The 19,373-nt window shown below is 48.1% G+C and overlaps 1 long non-coding RNA gene across 3 annotated transcripts in view; it reads left to right on the forward strand.

The window, feature by feature from the left end:
• The window catches only part of LOC138580506 (uncharacterized), a 693,565-nt gene that overhangs the window by 374,272 nt on the left and 299,920 nt on the right, over positions 1-19,373 (forward strand). The window lies entirely within an intron of this gene.

Below are 19,373 nucleotides of genomic sequence, written 5' to 3' on the forward strand. Positions count from 1 at the left end.
GACAGTGATGGCTTTTTGGATGGCATGCGGTACAGGTGGGTTGGGCAGAGGACTGATGCAGTGCTTGGTGGCTTTTAAGGGGGCTCTGCTTTCATTGCTGGCTTTGTGATGGGGTTTTCGTAGTAGTTGGACTTGGCACTGGTAATCAGTTGTCTGTGTGTAGCACATAGTTCCCTGTGGTGGGAGAAGTTGGATGCACTGCAGGATTTTTGCCCAGTTCTTTCTTGTTTTCTTATGCTGTATTTTCTAAAGTTGAGTTCTTTGGGGTGCCAGGGTGTAGAAATTTCAGGCTTGAGGGTGTGTTGTTTTGTCACTGGGGCATGGTGGCTGATGTTTGTTGTGAGGGTGGTGTTGAGTTCTTGGAAAAGTGACTGTTTCAGTCCTGGTTCATTAGAGGTAGATCAGCCCATGTGCGATGGAGTTTGGTGTGGTGTTCAATGAAAGCCTCCACTGGGAAGATCTTGAATGATCTGAAGGCTTGTTTGCTGCGTTTTGGATGTGTTTGCTTGATTGGGGTGACACGACTGATGTCAAAGGGGATTGCCAGATTGGAGAGCTGTGGTGGAGGGTAGGTGTGACGGTGATGATGAGGTTGAGGATATTACCTTTCCTGTGAGTTGGGTCTATGTTGTTTGAGGTTAAGAGTGTTGAGTAGACAGTGGAGATGTTCCTTTATTGACTTGGTTGCTGAGCTGCCAGGGATGTTAAAGTCTCCAAGAAAGATGTTGTTGGCATGTGTGAGAAACATGGTGGTGTCCAAGTCCATAAAGTCTACGATGAAGGAGATGCTGTGCATGGGTGGTCTGTAGATGATGTGAAAATTGAATGTTTCTGTTGGAGAGAGCAGGAAGTGGCAGGAAAGTTTGTTTCAAAAGCTCTAATTGTGGTGACGTCCAGTTAGGTGCATGTCAATGAGGCCCTGTGAATGATTGTGAGGCCTCCGAGGATCCTGTTTGACAGTCTAGTTGTAGAATTCTGTAGCTGTTTGGGATGAGGGCATCTAGGATTTGGTTGGAGGAGGATGTCCTCCAGGTCACAGTAATGAAGATGGCATTCAAGTCATGTTGGTGTTGTGGTTGGCAATGTTTGCTGCATGGTTGATTGCTGGGCAAACATTGGTGTCCATTAGTTTTGGTGTAGTTGTGGAAAATGGATTGCTGATGGGATCTACGGTGATGCGGATGCGGTTGCTGCAATGCAGTGTCCATGATGTTGCTGGTGAGTGGTCTGGTTGGCGTTCAGTAGTGATGGTAGGGGTGGGTTGTTGGGAGAGAGGGGTAAAACACATATTCGATGGAGATTACTTAATGTTCGAGGAGGAGAGGTTTTGGCTGTGGGTCCGAACAGGTCTGAATAGGTCCAAACAGGATTTTCCCCTTTTTTTCGTCTGCCCTTGACTTCGGACGGCCGGGTGAAAGACACCCTTATTCTAGGAGTTAAGAAAGGACATGAAGGGGCAGGGATAAGCAGGTGTGTGGGGCTAAGGTCATGTGACCATGATCCACATTACCTGCTCACCAACTGGGTGGCAAACCAAGAAGGCACCAACAGGTTAACAGTGATCGACAGGGGATTGGCCCATGGGCGTAGAAAATTGGGAGGGACAGGGGGGGACAAATCCCCCTCACAATTTTAAGTGGGGGGATGTAATGTCATTTATCCCCCCCCAGAATATGTGTTTGGTGTATCGTGCAGAGTTCTGCTTTTGAATTGACGGGAGGGGCTGCTAACTATGTAAGCTGCCCTCTCGCCCTGGCCGCCAAAGCATGTGGGCAATACCCTGGGGGCAGATGGGTGATCATTTGCCCACAGGGAAGGGGGCAAACAAAACAAAATAGATTTTTTTTAAAAGCATAGTTTTGGGTGGGGTGGGTGGGACCACTAGTCACCAGGGATTTTTGCAAGGGGGGTTGCCCTCTCCCCCCATCCTAAGTGGATGGGGGAACCTTATGTAGCCCTCCCTGGGGCAGATTTCTGCCCCTGGTAAGGGGTACATAAGATGTCCTCCATCCATTTGGGGTGAGGGGAGAGGCCACTGCAAATATTGGCAGAGCCACCCCACCCCCAAGCCTGGGGCAGTACGTTTTGTCACCCCCTGGGGCAGATGGTCACACACATGTGCCCATCTGCCCCTAGGGAAGGGCAAAACAAATATATTATAACTTGTTTTGAGTGGGGGGCCCACTAGACCAACAGGATTTTTTGTGTTTGGAAAGGGGCTGGCCCTCTCCCCCCACCCTAAGTGGATGGGGGCACCTTATGTAGCCTTCCCTGGGGGCAGATTTCTGCCCCTAGGAAGGGGTACACGAGATGCCCCCATCCATTTTGGTTGGGGGGAGGCCACTGCAAATATTGGAATAGCCACCCCCCAAGCCTGGGGCAGTACATTTTGCCCCCCCAGGGGCAGATGGCCACACAGATGTGCCCATCATGTGCCCATCTGCCCCTAGGAAAGGGGCAAAACAAAAATAAAACAAATCATAAGTTGTTTTGGGTGGGTGTTGGGGCCACGGAACCACCATGGATGTTTTTAGTGGAAAGGGGGGTGGCCCTCTCCCCCCCACCCCAAATGGATGGGGGGCATCTCATGTAGCCCTCCCTCGGGGCAGATTGCTAGTGCAATCTGCCCCTAGGAAAGAGGCAAAACACAAATAAAAAAATGATAACTTGTTTTGAGTGGGTGTGGGGGTCACTAAACCACCATGGATGTTTTTAGTGGAAAGGGGGGTGCCCACGGGTGTCTTCCCTTCGGAATTGCATGGGGTTCTCTGTTTTCCTTGGTGGCTTCAACACCCTAGGCCCAAATTTGTAGGTTGTCCACATGAGCAAAATTTGCTTTGCCGAAAGGCTTGGGGTTATCAATGAGTTAGCCTTTTCCCTTTGCGCCGAGGTAGGTGCATCCACACATGTGAGGTACCGTTTTCGTTGGGACACCTGTGGGAACGCAGGAAGGTAGGAAATTTGTTGTTAGTGACATGTTTCGGTGGGGGGGCAGAGGGAAATGTCTAAAATTTGGTGGAAAAAAACACAATTTTCAGACATTTCACTCTGGCCACCCACTGAAACACACCGCCAACAACACATGTCCTACCACCCTGCATTCCCACAGGTGTTCCGACGTAAACGGTACCTGACATGTGTGGGTGCACCTACCTGGGCGCTAAGGGAAAAGGCTAAACCACTGGTCACCCCAAGCCTTTCGGCAGAGCAGATTTTGCTCATGTGGACAGCACACAGATTTGGGCCGAGGGTGTCAAAGCCACCAAGGATAACAGGGAACTCCATGCATTTCCAAAAAGAGGACACCCGTGGGAATCCACAGAGGTCTGACTTGCGCGAATCGTCCCAGAATGTATTACCCACAATCCCCGGCAAAGTCTGAAAGTTAGTGAAAAAACTGCCATTTTCAGACATTTCCCTCTTGCCACCCACCGAAACACAGCGCCAAATCCAAATGTCCGACCTTCCTGCGTTCCCACAGGTGTCTTGACATAAACGGTACCTCACATGTGTGGGTGCACCTACCTGGGCGCAAAGGGAATAGGCTAAACCACTGGTAACCCCCAAAGGGTTTGGGGAGACAACCTACAGATTTGGGCCTACGGTGTCGAAGCCACGAAGGAAAACAGGGTACCCCATGCATTTCCGAAAAGAAGACACCCGTGGGAATCCACAGAGGTCTGACTTGCGCGCATCGCCCCAGAATTTAATACCCACAATGCCAGACAAAGTGAAAATTGTGTTTTTTCCACCAAATTTCAGACTTTGTCATTGATTGTGGGTCATAAATTATGGGGCGATTCGCGCAAGTCAGACCTCTGTGGATTTCCATGGGTGTCTTCTTTTTGGAAATGCATGCGGTGTCCTGTTTTTCTTCGTGGCTTCGACACCCTAGGCCCAAATCTGTAGGTTGTCCACATGAGCAAAATTCCTGAAAATCTCCTGTGCAAAAAGTCTTGAGGTTACCAGTGTTTTAGGCATTTCCCTTTGCACCCAGGTAGGTGCACCCACACATGTGAGGTACCGTTTTCATTGGGAAACCTGTGGGAACGCGGGAAGGTAGGCCATGTGTTGTTGGCTGCGTGTTTCGGTGGGTGACCAGAGTGAAATGTGCGGGAATTATATTTTATTTTCTGTCATTTTCCCGATTTCCCCCCAAACTATGGAATCTTTCCCTACATAGTTGTTGCCTGACCTGCGCAAATCACCCCTTCCTAAACTTGGAATATTGTCTACTTTTCAGAAATGTATGCCTTTCTGGCTTCCAATTCAGCTTTCCTACCCTTTTCTTCCATTCCGTCCACGCAAGTCCTATTGGACAAAAAAACACCAAAATCACCTAACTCTCACAAAAAGGCTGATTAGCATATCAAAATATGTTATTTTGGTTTCCACTCAATCTGTTCTTGTAAGCCTGGAAAATGGCAAATCCAGCACAGCAAACCATTTGTTCATAGCTCTTACAAGGAAAACACCACAGGCTTCTTTGTACAACATTTTATGGGCATTTTCTAAAATTCTAAAAAAAAACCAAATGTACCCCTTTTTGGTTATTTTCTCTTACCCACTACAGCAAACTAGGATTCCTGGGTGGCGTTACGACCGCCTACATGTGGGAAAAAAGGGGCCAACTTTGGCCGAGATATCTCATGTAACAAAGAAGTTACAAGGGATTGAATGGCGACATACCGAGATCACCAAAAAAGGCCTTGGCACTGGGGGGAAATACCCACAGCAGTTAAGGGGTTAAGACAGTGAAGCCCCAGCGGCGATATCATTTGTAAGGTAGCTCAGTTAGTTAATGCTCCAAATGCAGATTGTGCGCAGGAATATGTAACACCTGTGTTCACTTCCTAACTTAATCTTCCGGTGGGTTAATAGGCAGAGTGAATGCATTCAGCTTCCGATGAAACACAGCATTTGCCAGGTTTATTGGTTCAGAAAAAGTGGTGGAAAACACCATTACTGTCGCTTTTTCTAATTGGCCAGATTTTCGTGCATTTTCTGGGTGGAGTTCGGGAGCCGAGTGGACAGACCAGGACCCCCTGTTTTTCCAGCTCCACCAGACAAATGCGGCCTTACTGCCAGCATGGATTCTCATGCTGGAAATAAGGAAAGGGATTCCGCTGGGATCTGCTTGGAAATGAAACCTGGTAAAAGCAGGCAGAGTCCAGAGGAAGCCATTGTCAATTCTGCCAGCAATTGCTAATGGCGCAAGGTATTTACACTCTTCCAAAGTGGAAAAGCAATGTGATTTCACCTGTCTTTTATGCTAAAATCTTCCATTTTGTGGTGGAAAAGTAAAAACATGTGCCAATGGAAGTGGTCCACTCCATGCAGTTTACTTTGCGCCTTGATGCTTGGGGGTTTTGCGTGATGCTACACATGTAATAAATAAATAAATACATTTAACATGACCCAGATAAATGGCAATTCCTGATAAGAATGAGTGAGCATGGCATGTCGCTGGTAAGAGGGTGTCCTGTGCTTCTTGAGTGCGTTGGCAAATGCCCTTAATTGCTATCTTGAGTTAAGCAGGTGCTTAAACCCATCATTGTGGATTGCGCAATAATAAATCGACAGAAGTATTTCAAATGGCCAATTTTGCTCTTTGGATGAAATTGTCAAAGTGGGAGAATGTTGCCGAGCATGTGCCACTTTCTCTGCGGAGTGAATTGTGCCCACCCCGAGGAAGAAGTGTGAAAAACCCACAAGGGCACTGTGCCCTGCTCGTTCTGCATGTGTCTTCCCCACAGGTCGACAGATGCTGACTCAGACATGGGTAAGTCTCAGGTGGCAAGCCTGTACCCTAGTTGATGTGGCAAAGGATTCCAGACTTCTGAGGCTGATAACATTAGTAGCATTGAGTTACATGCCACCTGACAGGTATGTGTGATAAAGTTGCAAAGCAGAGCTATTAGTGGGCTAAAGCAGGAGGAAATGTCTGCCCACCCTCAAAGGGTACGTACAACCAAAAGTAATAAGCCCCTCCCCCATCATGGCTGTAGGGGCCAGGCTCCAAACCAGGACAAGAATGCCCTCCAATCATCCATGCCCACGAGCAGGGTACCCCTCGTGCTCCAGGAAGCCTGTTGAGGAACCTCTGTGCTTTCCAGGTGATACTAACGTTATTTAAAGCCAGAAGTCTAAAAGGTAATCGCTTAATTGCAGCTGGAAATTAGCTCCTGGCGTGATCAAAATGCCTTAACCAAGTGTGACATCATCCCCTTCATTTATAAGCAATATGTGTGTTCTCGCATTTCTTCATCCACTGAATTACTGTTAGAAACAAAGGCAAAAGTTGTCTCTTGTGTAGGCATTAGGAAGGCAGTTGCCAGCCTCTGGCATAATATGCCCATGTTCTTCCAATATTGGCTAGCTGTTGCCTTCTTATGGCCAGGTAGAACCATCATGGCAGTGACTGGCAAATGCCTTTCCCCTGCAGCAGACAGAAAAGCGGATATAAGAGGCCAATTCAAGATACAGAACAAATAGAAGTTAAGACAGACTACAGCTGCCATTGCTGCGTTCGGGAGAATATGTTGAGTGTTCAAGCTAGGAGGTATGTATTAAGCAAGCAAGCAGTGAGACAAGGGAGAGGCAAAGAAAGGCCAGAGGAGCTCTTTGAATAATGTAGCAGGGCAGAGGACCCATGCTCTGCCCTGCTCTGCATTCAGAATAACAAAGGCAAAGAAAGGCTAGGCTCTGAAGCCAGCATGAGATGGAATAAGAGGGACCAGACTCATCGTGAGAGGCTGGCCCGGCCCTCGCAGGGGCGCTAGAGGGGCAACCCACATAGCGGGCTGCCCCTCTGGCCACCCCCCCTGGGTCCACATACACCCCCCCTACTAGGCATCCCCCGAGTCCGACACATCCGGCTGCGGACCTCGGGAGTGCTTATAAGGGGGTGGGCTTGCGATCGCTCATCCTCCTTGTTTGCTGTAAACCCCCTTCCCCCCCGGAGGACAGTCAAAGCAGCAACATCACACACCTGGTCTCTCTACTCCCATAACAGGGATTACTCAGAGGTACAGACAAGATTTCCTCTTTCTTTGAAACCCCCATCCTTCCATTCCAAGAGACACACATGTCTCCTTGCCCCACAAGTAGCAACTTGCAGTTGGTAGAAAAGGCTTCAACTCCTTTATTTGGCAGGAGTCCACTTACAGGTGATCTGCCCCTTAACGAGCTGGCGTCCTAGCTGTGGCCCACTGGAATTAATTGTTATTTCCTCTCGCTTACCATGAGCTCATAATCAGATGATAAATCCAGAAATGCAACATACAAAGACATGTTCTTTGCTGCTGCATCCTTTAATTTTCTTCTGTTTTCTTTTCATCTTTTCTCTTGTTTTATACAGTGATATTAGTAATTTAATACGTACTGCTATTTTAATTCTAATTTTGTGAAAAGTCGAGTTCTTTGACTAAAACACTATAAATAAAAATAAAGCAAAGTCCACAAGATGTCCCCAGTCCCTCCCCCCCCAGATTTTATGTGTCTCCTACGCCCCTGGATTGGCCTTAGGTCACATTACCAAGATATTTGAAAGGATAGGCATAGCCGTCTGGCTTGCATTGTGCCTGAGTGCAAGGGGACAGCTAGCTCGCACATGTGCCGAGTGAGAAGAGGGGGACATGGGGAGATCAGAAGAGGAGTGAGAGTTAAAGTAGCACGGCTCAACCACTTCGTTATTAGAACAAATGCAAATGACAATGCAGTATTTCTACTGCAAATTCAAGACTGTGTTAGTGCCTTTGATAAACCAACAATCACAACTTTACTGCTGCAAGCCTCTTATTTAAGTCATTCAGAATCACTACAATGGCTATGAGGCAGGACTCTTCATATCAATATCCCAGAGTGCTAAGAGACGTCAGATAAGTCCACCATGCAAGGTGCTACAAAAACACTTTTTTACACAATCTGTGAAAACCTCTGTTTCCTTGGAGGCAATGGAACACTATGTTGACACATACTTAGATACACTAGATGGTGCAGGGTTGGCCTCCACGAGGAAAAGGGCCATGCTGGTGAACAACCTGGGAGTTGAAGGCCAAAGAATCTTTGTAGGTTTTTTCTCAAATGAACTATCACAAGACCCAAACAATGTCTTCAAAGAAGCCAAGAAAATATGAGAGAGGTGCTTTGATAGGATGACAAACCTCGCAATCCATAGCCTGGCATTTGACGAAAGGAAACAGGCAAGACACAAACATACAGGTGACTATGTGGTAGCCCCGAAAGAACTGCCTGTTGTATGCAAGTTTAAGATACTTCTCACACCATGGTCAGAGACATGGTGATGGTAAAATTACAAAATTCCAAGAAATATTGTTGCAGGCTAAAGAACGAAGATTAGAGGAAGCAATAACCATTACCAGAGCAGCAGAAGCGATGCCAATTTTGTCATAGGAAAATCAACTTTCTGATTAAGAAACAGCTAAGGCAAAGTGGCATATAGAAGGAAAAAAAACGAGAAATACCTACACGACAAAGCCAAACAAGCGATGACAGTAGATGTTCCAGTAGATCTCCTCTAGCTAGCAACAACCATTGCAAGGCATGAGATGAAATATGCTGAGCTTGCAATTACAGAGGCTATATAGCGAGAACATGCAGATCGGACACGAAGAAGCAAGTAGTGGTCATGAAAACCTACAGCATGTCCTGTGACTCATCAAGTGAAGTCAAGGCAGTCGTTCTCGTCACAAGCTACAGAAGCAGCAAGAGGAAAACAAATTGTGACATCACCATAGACTGAAAACACACGAGAGTGTTAGCGGATTCTGTATCAGGTTGCACGATAAAAGGAATCATCGATATCGTTCAGCTTATTTTATGCAGCTTCGGTATTCCAGAGCATGATGGATACAATGCCACAGGTGTCTCGTCCCAATCCGTTAGGAATACAGTCTTTTTGGAGAAGAACAACCAGAGATCCCAGTCGGAACAAAAGGGGGAGCTACTCTAGGGGTGTGAGAGTGGTGCCTTCAATATTATTGGAGTCCACAAGACTCAGACAGGTGCACCCATATTGTCAATGAGTGCAAACCAAATTAAGATGACATGACAAAAGCAAAATAGTTTCTTGATTTCATATGATTTTTTTATTAACAATGTTGCAATGGGAACGTGGGTAAAGGAATTATAATTAAACCAGGATATTATATTGCTGTGAATAACGAATGCAATCAAACGTAAATCATTAGCGAATCAGTCATTTAACAGCGCTAGTCTGTATAAATTACACTTCCAGGTCAGGTAAAAAGAGAATCTTGCCCTGATGTTTGTTTGTTTGTTTATTTATTTGTTTTGCGCGCCGGACCCAGAGGTATCAGGGCGCAGTTAAAAGAAAACTTACAGCTTAGTTACAGAAGTTAGGAGCAAAGGTAAGGACAGGTTACCTCCGTGCTACAGGATGAAGGTAAGCAGCATAGAACAAGTTTCGAGGCATGTGAAAGTAGACAGCAAAACGTAATCTACCGATATTTACATATTTAACAACACTATTACAAAAATACAATGCATGCTGGCAGGGCTATGTTTGTGCGGTAGGGGAGAGTAGGTTACATATCTTTCTCAATTAGCCATTTAATTGTGTTCTTTCTGAATTTGATAAATGTTTGGTCAGATCTGAGTGTGTGTGGCAGGGAGTTCCACAATTGTGCTGCTCTAACTGGGAAACTGGACCCTCCAATGGTGGACAGTTTGAATCTTGGCACGTGAAGACAGTTGGGGTTGGCTGTTCTAGGCGGTCTGATGGAATTTTTTCTGGTAAACTGTTCTGTTAGGTAGCGAGGGGCTTTGTTATGTAAGCATTTGTGGATGAGGGAAGCTTATTTGAGATTTATTTTTTCTTGGGTGGAGAGCCATTTATGTTTCCTTCTTATTTCGGAGATGTGTGCTCTTCTAGGGATGCTTAGGGCAGCCCTGAGAGCATTATTTTGGAGCACTTGTATTCTATTAATGGTTTGTTTGCCCCTATGTAGAGAGCATTACAATAATCAAGTTTTGATAGGATGAGGGCTCTAGAAAGGATTAAGCAGCTGTCAACTGACAGGAATTGTTTTCCTGCTCTTATTAGTTTACATGCGTTGGCCATAGATGAAGCCAAAGAATTTACCTGTTTAGTGAGGGATAAGGTTGAGTCGAGGTAAAAGCCTAGGGTTTTTACTTCTCTAGCAACCTTAATAGTATTCCCATCAATGATGAATGCCGTATAATTAAGGTTGAGTTTTGAGATGCGAGCTGCGGTGCACAGGATGATGAACTCTGTTTTGTCATCGTTCAGACACAGGCCATGGTTAGCCATCCATCCTGGAACGATGCTGTAGACCAGGGGTGCACAACTGATTTTGACAGAGGGCCGAAAGTACCTTACATGATGGCTATAGTGGGCCGAAAAGTAAATGTGGGTGGGGCGGTAGGCGCGGTGGGGCGTGGCGTGGCAGGAGGCTTTTTCAACCCCCAAGTGTTATTAAACACTATGCCCCATGGCTCCCACCCCTTAACCAAACACTATGCCCCATGACACCCACCCCTCATGCAAACACTATGCCCCAAGGCACCCACCCCTCAAGCAAACACTATGCCCCATGGCCCCCACTCCCCAACCAAACACTATGCCCCATGGCCCCCACCCCTCAAGCAAACACTGTGCCCCAAGACACCCACCCCTCAAGCAAACACTATGCCCCATGGCCTCCACCCCTCAAGCAAACACTATGCCCCAAGACACCCACCCCTCAAGCAAACACTATGCCCCAAGACACCCACCCCTCAACCAAACACTATGCCCCATGGCTCCCACCCCTCAACCAAACACTATGCCCCATGACAACCACTGCTTATGCAAACACTATGCCCCAAGGCACCCACCCCTCAAGCAAACACTATGCCCCATGGCCCCCACTCCCCAACCAAACACTATGCCCCTTGGCCCCCACCCCTTAACCAAACACTATGCCCCATGACACCCACCCCTCATGCAAACATTATGCCCCAAGGCACCCATCCCTCAAGCAAACACTATGCCCCAAGACACCCACCCCTCAACCAAACACTATGCCCCATGGCCCCCACCCCTCATGCAAACACTTTGCCCCATGGCCCCCACCCCTCAAGCAAACACTATGCCCCAAGACACCCACCCCTCAACCAAACACTATGCCCCATGGCCCCCACCCCTCATGCAAACACTTTGCCCCATGGCCCCCACCCCTCAAGCAAACACTATGCCCCAAGACACCCACCCCTCAAGCAAACACTATGCCCTAAAACACCCACCCCTCAAGCAAACACTATGCCCCAAGACACCCACCCCTCAAGCAAACACTATGCCCCATGGCCCCCACCCCTCAAGCAAACACTATGCCCCAAGACACCCACCCCTCAAGCAAACACTATGCCCCAAGACACCCACACCTCAAGCAAACACTATGCCCCAAGACACCCATCCCTCAACCAAACACTATGACCCATGACACCCACCCCTCATGCAAACACTATGCCCCATGGCCCCCACCCCTCAAGCAAACACTATGCCCCAAGACACCCACCCCTCAAGCAAACACTATGCCCCAGGACACCCACCCCTCAACCAAACACTATGCCCCATGACGCCCACCCCTCATGCAAACACTATGCCCCAAGACACCCACCCCTCAAGCAAACACTATGCCCCAAGACACCCACCCCTCAACCAAACACTATGCCCCATGACACCCACCCCATGCAAACACTATGCCCCAAGACACCCACCCCTCAAGCAAACACTATGCCCCATGCCACCAAGCATGCACCATGCATACATACTCATACATACCCCAACCCCCCACCCCTGCATACAAACTAACAAGTATACACCATGCACCCATACAGACCCGAACCCCCACCCCCAACTCAGCACACAAACCCACAAGCATACACCATGCACCCATACAGACCCGAACCCCCCACCCCCAACTCAGCACACAAACTCACAAGCATACATCATGCATCCATACAGACCTGAACCCCCCAAGTCACCAAACAAACTCACAAGCATGCACGCATACAGACCCGGACCCCCCACCCCCACATCTCAACATACACTGAACGTGCACACAACAACAACAAACATTCAGGCAGACCCGACAACACCCCCCGCCCCCCAGCATCTCAACATACACTGCACTTGCACACAAACACATTCAGGCAGACCCGACACTTACCCCACCCCCGCATCTCAACATAAACTGAACTTGCACAGAAAAACAAACATTCAGGCAGACCCGACACACACCCCACACCCGCATCTCAACATGCAATTTCACACAACAACAAACATTCAGGCAGATCTGACACCCTCCTCCCCCCCAGCCCCAAGACACCCACCCCTCAAGCAAACACTATGCCCCATGGCCTCCACCCCTCAAGCAAACACTATGCCCCAAGACACCCACCCCTCAAGCAAACACTATGCCCCAAGACACCCACCCCTCAACCAAACACTATGCCCCATGGCTCCCACCCCTCAACCAAACACTATGCCCCATGACAACCACTGCTTATGCAAACACTATGCCCCAAGGCACCCACCCCTCAAGCAAACACTATGCCCCATGGCCCCCACTCCCCAACCAAACACTATGCCCCTTGGCCCCCACCCCTTAACCAAACACTATGCCCCATGACACCCACCCCTCATGCAAACATTATGCCCCAAGGCACCCATCCCTCAAGCAAACACTATGCCCCAAGACACCCACCCCTCAACCAAACACTATGCCCCATGGCCCCCACCCCTCATGCAAACACTTTGCCCCATGGCCCCCACCCCTCAAGCAAACACTATGCCCCAAGACACCCACCCCTCAACCAAACACTATGCCCCATGGCCCCCACCCCTCATGCAAACACTTTGCCCCATGGCCCCCACCCCTCAAGCAAACACTATGCCCCAAGACACCCACCCCTCAAGCAAACACTATGCCCTAAAACACCCACCCCTCAAGCAAACACTATGCCCCAAGACACCCACCCCTCAAGCAAACACTATGCCCCATGGCCCCCACCCCTCAAGCAAACACTATGCCCCAAGACACCCACCCCTCAAGCAAACACTATGCCCCAAGACACCCACACCTCAAGCAAACACTATGCCCCAAGACACCCATCCCTCAACCAAACACTATGACCCATGACACCCACCCCTCATGCAAACACTATGCCCCATGGCCCCCACCCCTCAAGCAAACACTATGCCCCAAGACACCCACCCCTCAAGCAAACACTATGCCCCAGGACACCCACCCCTCAACCAAACACTATGCCCCATGACACCCACCCCTCATGCAAACACTATGCCCCAAGACACCCACCCCTCAAGCAAACACTATGCCCCAAGACACCCACCCCTCAACCAAACACTATGCCCCATGACACCCACCCCATGCAAACACTATGCCCCAAGACACCCACCCCTCAAGCAAACACTATGCCCCATGCCACCAAGCATGCACCATGCATACATACTCATACATACCCCAACCCCCCACCCCTGCATACAAACTAACAAGTATACACCATGCACCCATACAGACCCGAACCCCCACCCCCAACTCAGCACACAAACCCACAAGCATACACCATGCACCCATACAGACCCGAACCCCCCACCCCCAACTCAGCACACAAACTCACAAGCATACATCATGCATCCATACAGACCTGAACCCCCCAAGTCACCAAACAAACTCACAAGCATGCACGCATACAGACCCGGACCCCCCACCCCCACATCTCAACATACACTGAACGTGCACACAACAACAACAAACATTCAGGCAGACCCGACAACACCCCCCGCCCCCCAGCATCTCAACATACACTGCACTTGCACACAAACACATTCAGGCAGACCCGACACTTACCCCACCCCCGCATCTCAACATAAACTGAACTTGCACAGAAAAACAAACATTCAGGCAGACCCGACACACACCCCACACCCGCATCTCAACATGCAATTTCACACAACAACAAACATTCAGGCAGATCTGACACCCTCCTCCCCCCCAGCATCTCAACATACACTGCACTTGCACACAAACACATTCAGGCAGACCCGACACACACCCCACCCCCGCATCTCAACATACACTGAACTTGCACACAAACACATTCAGTCAGACACGACACACACCCTCCCTCTGCATCTCAATACACACTGCACTTGCACACAAACACATTCAAGCAGACCCGACACACACCCCCCCCTCCGCATCTCAACACACACTGCACTTGCACACAAACACATTCAGGCAGACCCGACACACACCCCCCTCGCAGCTCAACACACACTGCACTTGCACGCAAACACATTCAGGCAGACCCAACACACACACCCCCTCCGCATCTCAACACACAATCCACTTGCACACAAACACATTCAGGCAGACCCGACACACACCCCACCCCCGCATCTCAACATACACTGAACTTGCACACAAACACATTCAGGCAGAATCAACAAACACCCCCCTTCCGCATCTCAACACACACTGCACTTGCACACAAACACATTCAAGCAGACCCGACACACCCCCCACCCCCGCATCTCAACATACACTGCAGACATACAAATACAAACACACCCATACACACGCAACACACCCGACACACTCTCCCACCTCTGCATCTCAACATACATACAAAAACAAAAAACACAGTCAGGACGGACCCGAGACAGGCACACACACACACACACACACACAAACATACAGCTCCCCCACCATGTACTTACCCAGACGTGCTGGAACTCTGGCGAGGATTCTGGCACTATGGCTGGCGTGGGCGTGACAAGGCTGAAATGCCTTCCGGCATCAAGCCTTACTGGCCACGCCAGCCATAGTGCTGGCACTCCATTGGTGCAGCACACATGCACTACGTGGCTCGTAGGAGCTGCGTGGTTCGTGTGCACTGAACCAATGAGGGCCAGTGTTTTGTCCGGCCCGGAAGACAACAAAGACTTTCCTAATGGAGGGCGGCCGATGCTACTTGCGGGCCGCCCTCCAATACGAAAGTCTTTGTTGCTGGTGGGCCGGACAAAACGGCATGGCAGGCCGCAACTGGCCCGCGGGCCGTATTTTGTGCACCCATGCTGTATACTCTAGTCACCAAAGCCAGATCTTCCCCATAATCCCACGTAAGTGGTAGGAGAAGCTGGGTATCGTCTGCGTAGTTGGTATAGGTGATACCCAGATTGTCAAGATCGTCAAAGAGTGGCTTGGTGAAGATATTATAGAGTGTTGGGGAGACGCATGATCCCTGGGGCACCCCACAGGTAATGGGTATCGGGTCTGCTGCGGCCGAACGTGAAAAAACCCTCATAGTCCTGTCGCTAGAGAAGGACTGCATCCAAACTATATCTTCCTTTGAGAAGTGGGCCGCTGAGTCCAAGTGACTGCACAGGGCTTTATGGTCCACCAAGTCAAAGGCAGCTGAAAGGTCTAATAGAAGGAGAAGTGCTAGTTTTCCCTCATCTCTCAGTGAGTCTATTTGGGCTTTTAAATTGATAAGGGCTGTCTCTGTGCCATGTTGTGGTCGGAAACCAGATTGACAGGCACCTAAGAGTAGATTTACCTCAAGGAAACTCTGAATTTGGGTGTATACTAACTTATCTAGGATTTTTAGTAGAAATGGCACTGTGGCGATGGGCCTGTATTTGGTGGATATGTTTGGGTCCAGTGTTTGTTTTTTCAGGAGAGGGAGTACCCAGGATTCCTTTAGATTACGCAGGATGGAGTCAGTCGTGAAGGAGGCGTTAATAAGTTTAGTGATGAAGGGGGCTAGATCTCTAGCAACGTCCTTGATCAGTTGTGCTGGGCATTGGTCACCTTTGCAATTGGATGGTTTAAGCGCAAGAATCGTTTTCTCTACCTCAATAACTGAGACCTTAGAGAAGTTGAATTGGGTATGTTCTATGGGTTTAGGCTTCTGTGTTTTGTTAGGGGGAGCTTGGGTTTGACCTGATAGTAAGGCTTTCTTGAGAGCTATTTTGTTTTGGAGCTTGGCCACTTTGTTGGTGAGTGCCAAATGTATGTCAGTACACCAGGTTTTATCTTTAATGGAGTCATCCTGTACTGCAATTGGTGTTTCCCGTTCTTTTAGAATGGAGAAGAGCTCCTTCATGCTGGAGTTAGCTTGAGTAATCCTGTTGTTGTACGTGTCTTATTTGACCAAGATGATATCCTTTTTGTATTGCGTTGAGATCCTTATTAGATTAGTTTTTTTTCTATAGTGGGATGTAGAATCCAGGCCGTTTCACATTTTCATTTCTGTAGTCTTACGTTTTTTAAGTGAGGAGTAAACCAAGAATTGAGATGCTTGTTAGGTTTGCTATTCCTAAGTTTTAGGGGAGCAATGCTGTCAAGAGCAGTAGTCATGGCATTATTGTATTCTTCCACTAGTATGCCTGGGTCTGTATGGTCTGGTAGGGAGTTAAGATTAGGGAGGATATGGGGTAAGATATTGTCAGCTGAGATGTTTTTCTTATTTCTAGTTAAGGTATTTATCGCGGGGGCAGGAGTAGGCGCAGTAGGTCTTTTAGTATTGAGAGTGAAGGCAATTAGGTAATGATCAGTCCATATTTGGGGGGAAATGGAGGTGATGGAGAGGTTGCAATTGTGGCTGGCAATCCAATCGAGAATTCTCCCTTTGATGTGAGTGGAGGTATTCACTTTCTGAATGAAGCCTAATTCTGTCAGGATGTTAGCTACGGAGGTAGCCTGATGATCGTTAGTATCATCCTACCCTAGGTTAAAATATCCTAGCACTATAGTTTGTGACTTTTAACTTCTCTGAGATAATAGTAGTAATGTCTTCAGTAAAGGTGCTGATCGGGCCCGCGGTTCTGTAAAGGAGATGGATGTTTAACGTTTGCGAGTTGGCGGTAGGTAGTTTGATAGATAGTGACTGACAAGATTTTAGGTTAGGTGTTGAGGTAATTCTCATAGAGAGATTGGTTTTAGCAATAATCCCTAATCCTCCACCTCGTGAATCAAGTCTGTCAGCTCTAAGGATGGTGTAATTGTCTGGGACTGCTAGCATTAATGCTGGGCCTGCTGCCCCATGGAGCCAGGTTTCCTTGATGGCGATGAAGTCAAGGTCATTATCCAAAATGGTCTCTGCTATGTCTGTAGCATGGGCGACTAAAGATCTAGCATTAATTAATGCATATTTGATGTCAGGTTCTGCCTGTGGTATTAGTCGTGAGTTAGGAGTGGCATGTGGGTTGGCGGTGGTCTTGTTTCTTTTAGAGCGAGGCTTGGGGCTGGGAAGTGGCTTGGGGCTATGAGGTGGGGTGATTTCCATTGGGTGACATATTTTAGGTCAGAGGTGATCTAGGTTAACATTATATTTGTTAAGGGGTTTGAAAATTTTGGGTAGACGTGTACGGAGCTATGTTGCATGAGGATTTAATAATAGGTTGCATAGACTGGGTTCCTACGTTCTCTAGGTGTAGTACAGAGGACATGATGATATAGGCAATAATAATAGGTAAGACTATCAGGTTGATGATAGTGGCTGGATAGACTGGGGTTGACAAATAGCGGTACATAGTGTTTACGAATTAGGCAAGTCGAGCTACAGCGCAATGCAAAATGCAACAATCAGAAGATGAACAACATTAGATGCAGCAGTCAAATGGTGGGCAGCCTAAGGCTAAATGCGACCCTGCATACTCAATCTGCATACAGCAGACTAGTCAGACATATGGGCTAAATGGATCAATCAAATGGAGAGGCACATATGGGCTGAGTATAGCAATCAAGTGGCAAACACATGTGGGCTGAGTACAGCAATCAAATGGCAAGCACAAATGGGCTAGATCGAACAATCAAATGGAGAGGCACATATGGGCTAAATCGAACAATCAAATGGAGAGGCACATATGGGCTGGATCGAATAATCAAATGGAGAGGCACACATGGGCTAGATCGAACAATCAAATGGAGAGGCACATATGGGCTAAATCGAACAATCAAATGGAGAGGCACATATGGGCTGGATCGAATAATCAAATGGAGAGGCACACATGGGCTAGATCCAACAATCAAATGGAGAGGCACATATGGGCTAGATCGAACAATCAAATGGCAGGCACATATACGCTGAGTATAGCAATCAAGTGGCAAACACATATGGGCTGAGTACAGCAATCAAATGGCAGGCACATATGTGCTGAGTACAGCAATCAAATGGCATGCACATATGGGTTAAATGGAGAAGTCAGGTGGCGCAGTAGCAGAGGCTAGATGTAGTATCAGACACAGAGGGCAAATGCAGAGGCATGAACTATATGCAGAATCAGGCACCAATGCTAGAGGTAAGGCCATGGCTACTATATTGTCAGGGGTGTGGTGGGCTACAGACAGTCGCAATAGCAGCAGGGCAGCGAGGGTGATTGCAGACACGATAGTGGCACAGGAGCACATGCGGTCATGTAGACCGTAGGCATGGTAAACCGCGTTGCACACCGCGTCAGATAGGTGGGTGGTTATGCAGCGTGTAATGATAGCTGGGGCAGCATGTGGGTTGGAATAAGAGCATGGGATGGGCACTGTTCGGCGTCAATGCTGAGCACAGGTACGGATAGGGTGCGCAACAAAGGCGATGGAAGCATTAGCCGGAAACATGTATTGGTAAATTAACAAATGCTTTATGTTACTTAATTAGAGATCAGAAAAACTTTAAGCTAAAAGCTGTTCATGAACATTAATAAAACCTTGTCTACTTTTATACATCAACCGATTGTTATACTTTTAGAGCCAGAGGTGAGCGCAAGTTGTTTACAGGAGCCCATGATACAACCGAACAATATGGGAATTCTGGGTGTTAAATCCCTCTCTGTCGAAAACAGTGCATCAAAAAGGTCATCAGACGCATATATCATGTAGTGGAACTTGTCTCCTACATCCACACTCCACATAAAGGGGAGGGTTGCAGAGTACATGGCACAAGGCTGGCCCAACGAAAGAAACCTGTCGTCTACAACCACACTGCAAAGTCGTGGAAGATATTTTCATCCCTGAGAGGTGAATATGCTGTGGTGACAAAGCCACATGGAGTGATATTTGAAGCTCATGAAGGCCACCGATGGGCATGCTGACCGAGAGGCACGTATGTCATATATACTAGTATATATGTACAAAAGGTTTATTTTTTAACCAAAGCACAATAAAAAAGGGTAACCATTTAAAATGTGTACAGGACATTTCCAAAGAGCCCATGACTGATGACCCTAAGTACGTTTCCGCCAGAGAAGGATTCCCGTCAGAAATCATAACTAACTATGGCGTAAAACAAGTTTCCGGGTAAATGCTGGA

This window comes from Ambystoma mexicanum, chromosome 3p (genome assembly GCF_040938575.1).
Source record: "Ambystoma mexicanum isolate Mex_15411 chromosome 3p, UKY_AmexF1_1, whole genome shotgun sequence".
NCBI lineage: Eukaryota > Metazoa > Chordata > Amphibia > Caudata > Ambystomatidae > Ambystoma > Ambystoma mexicanum.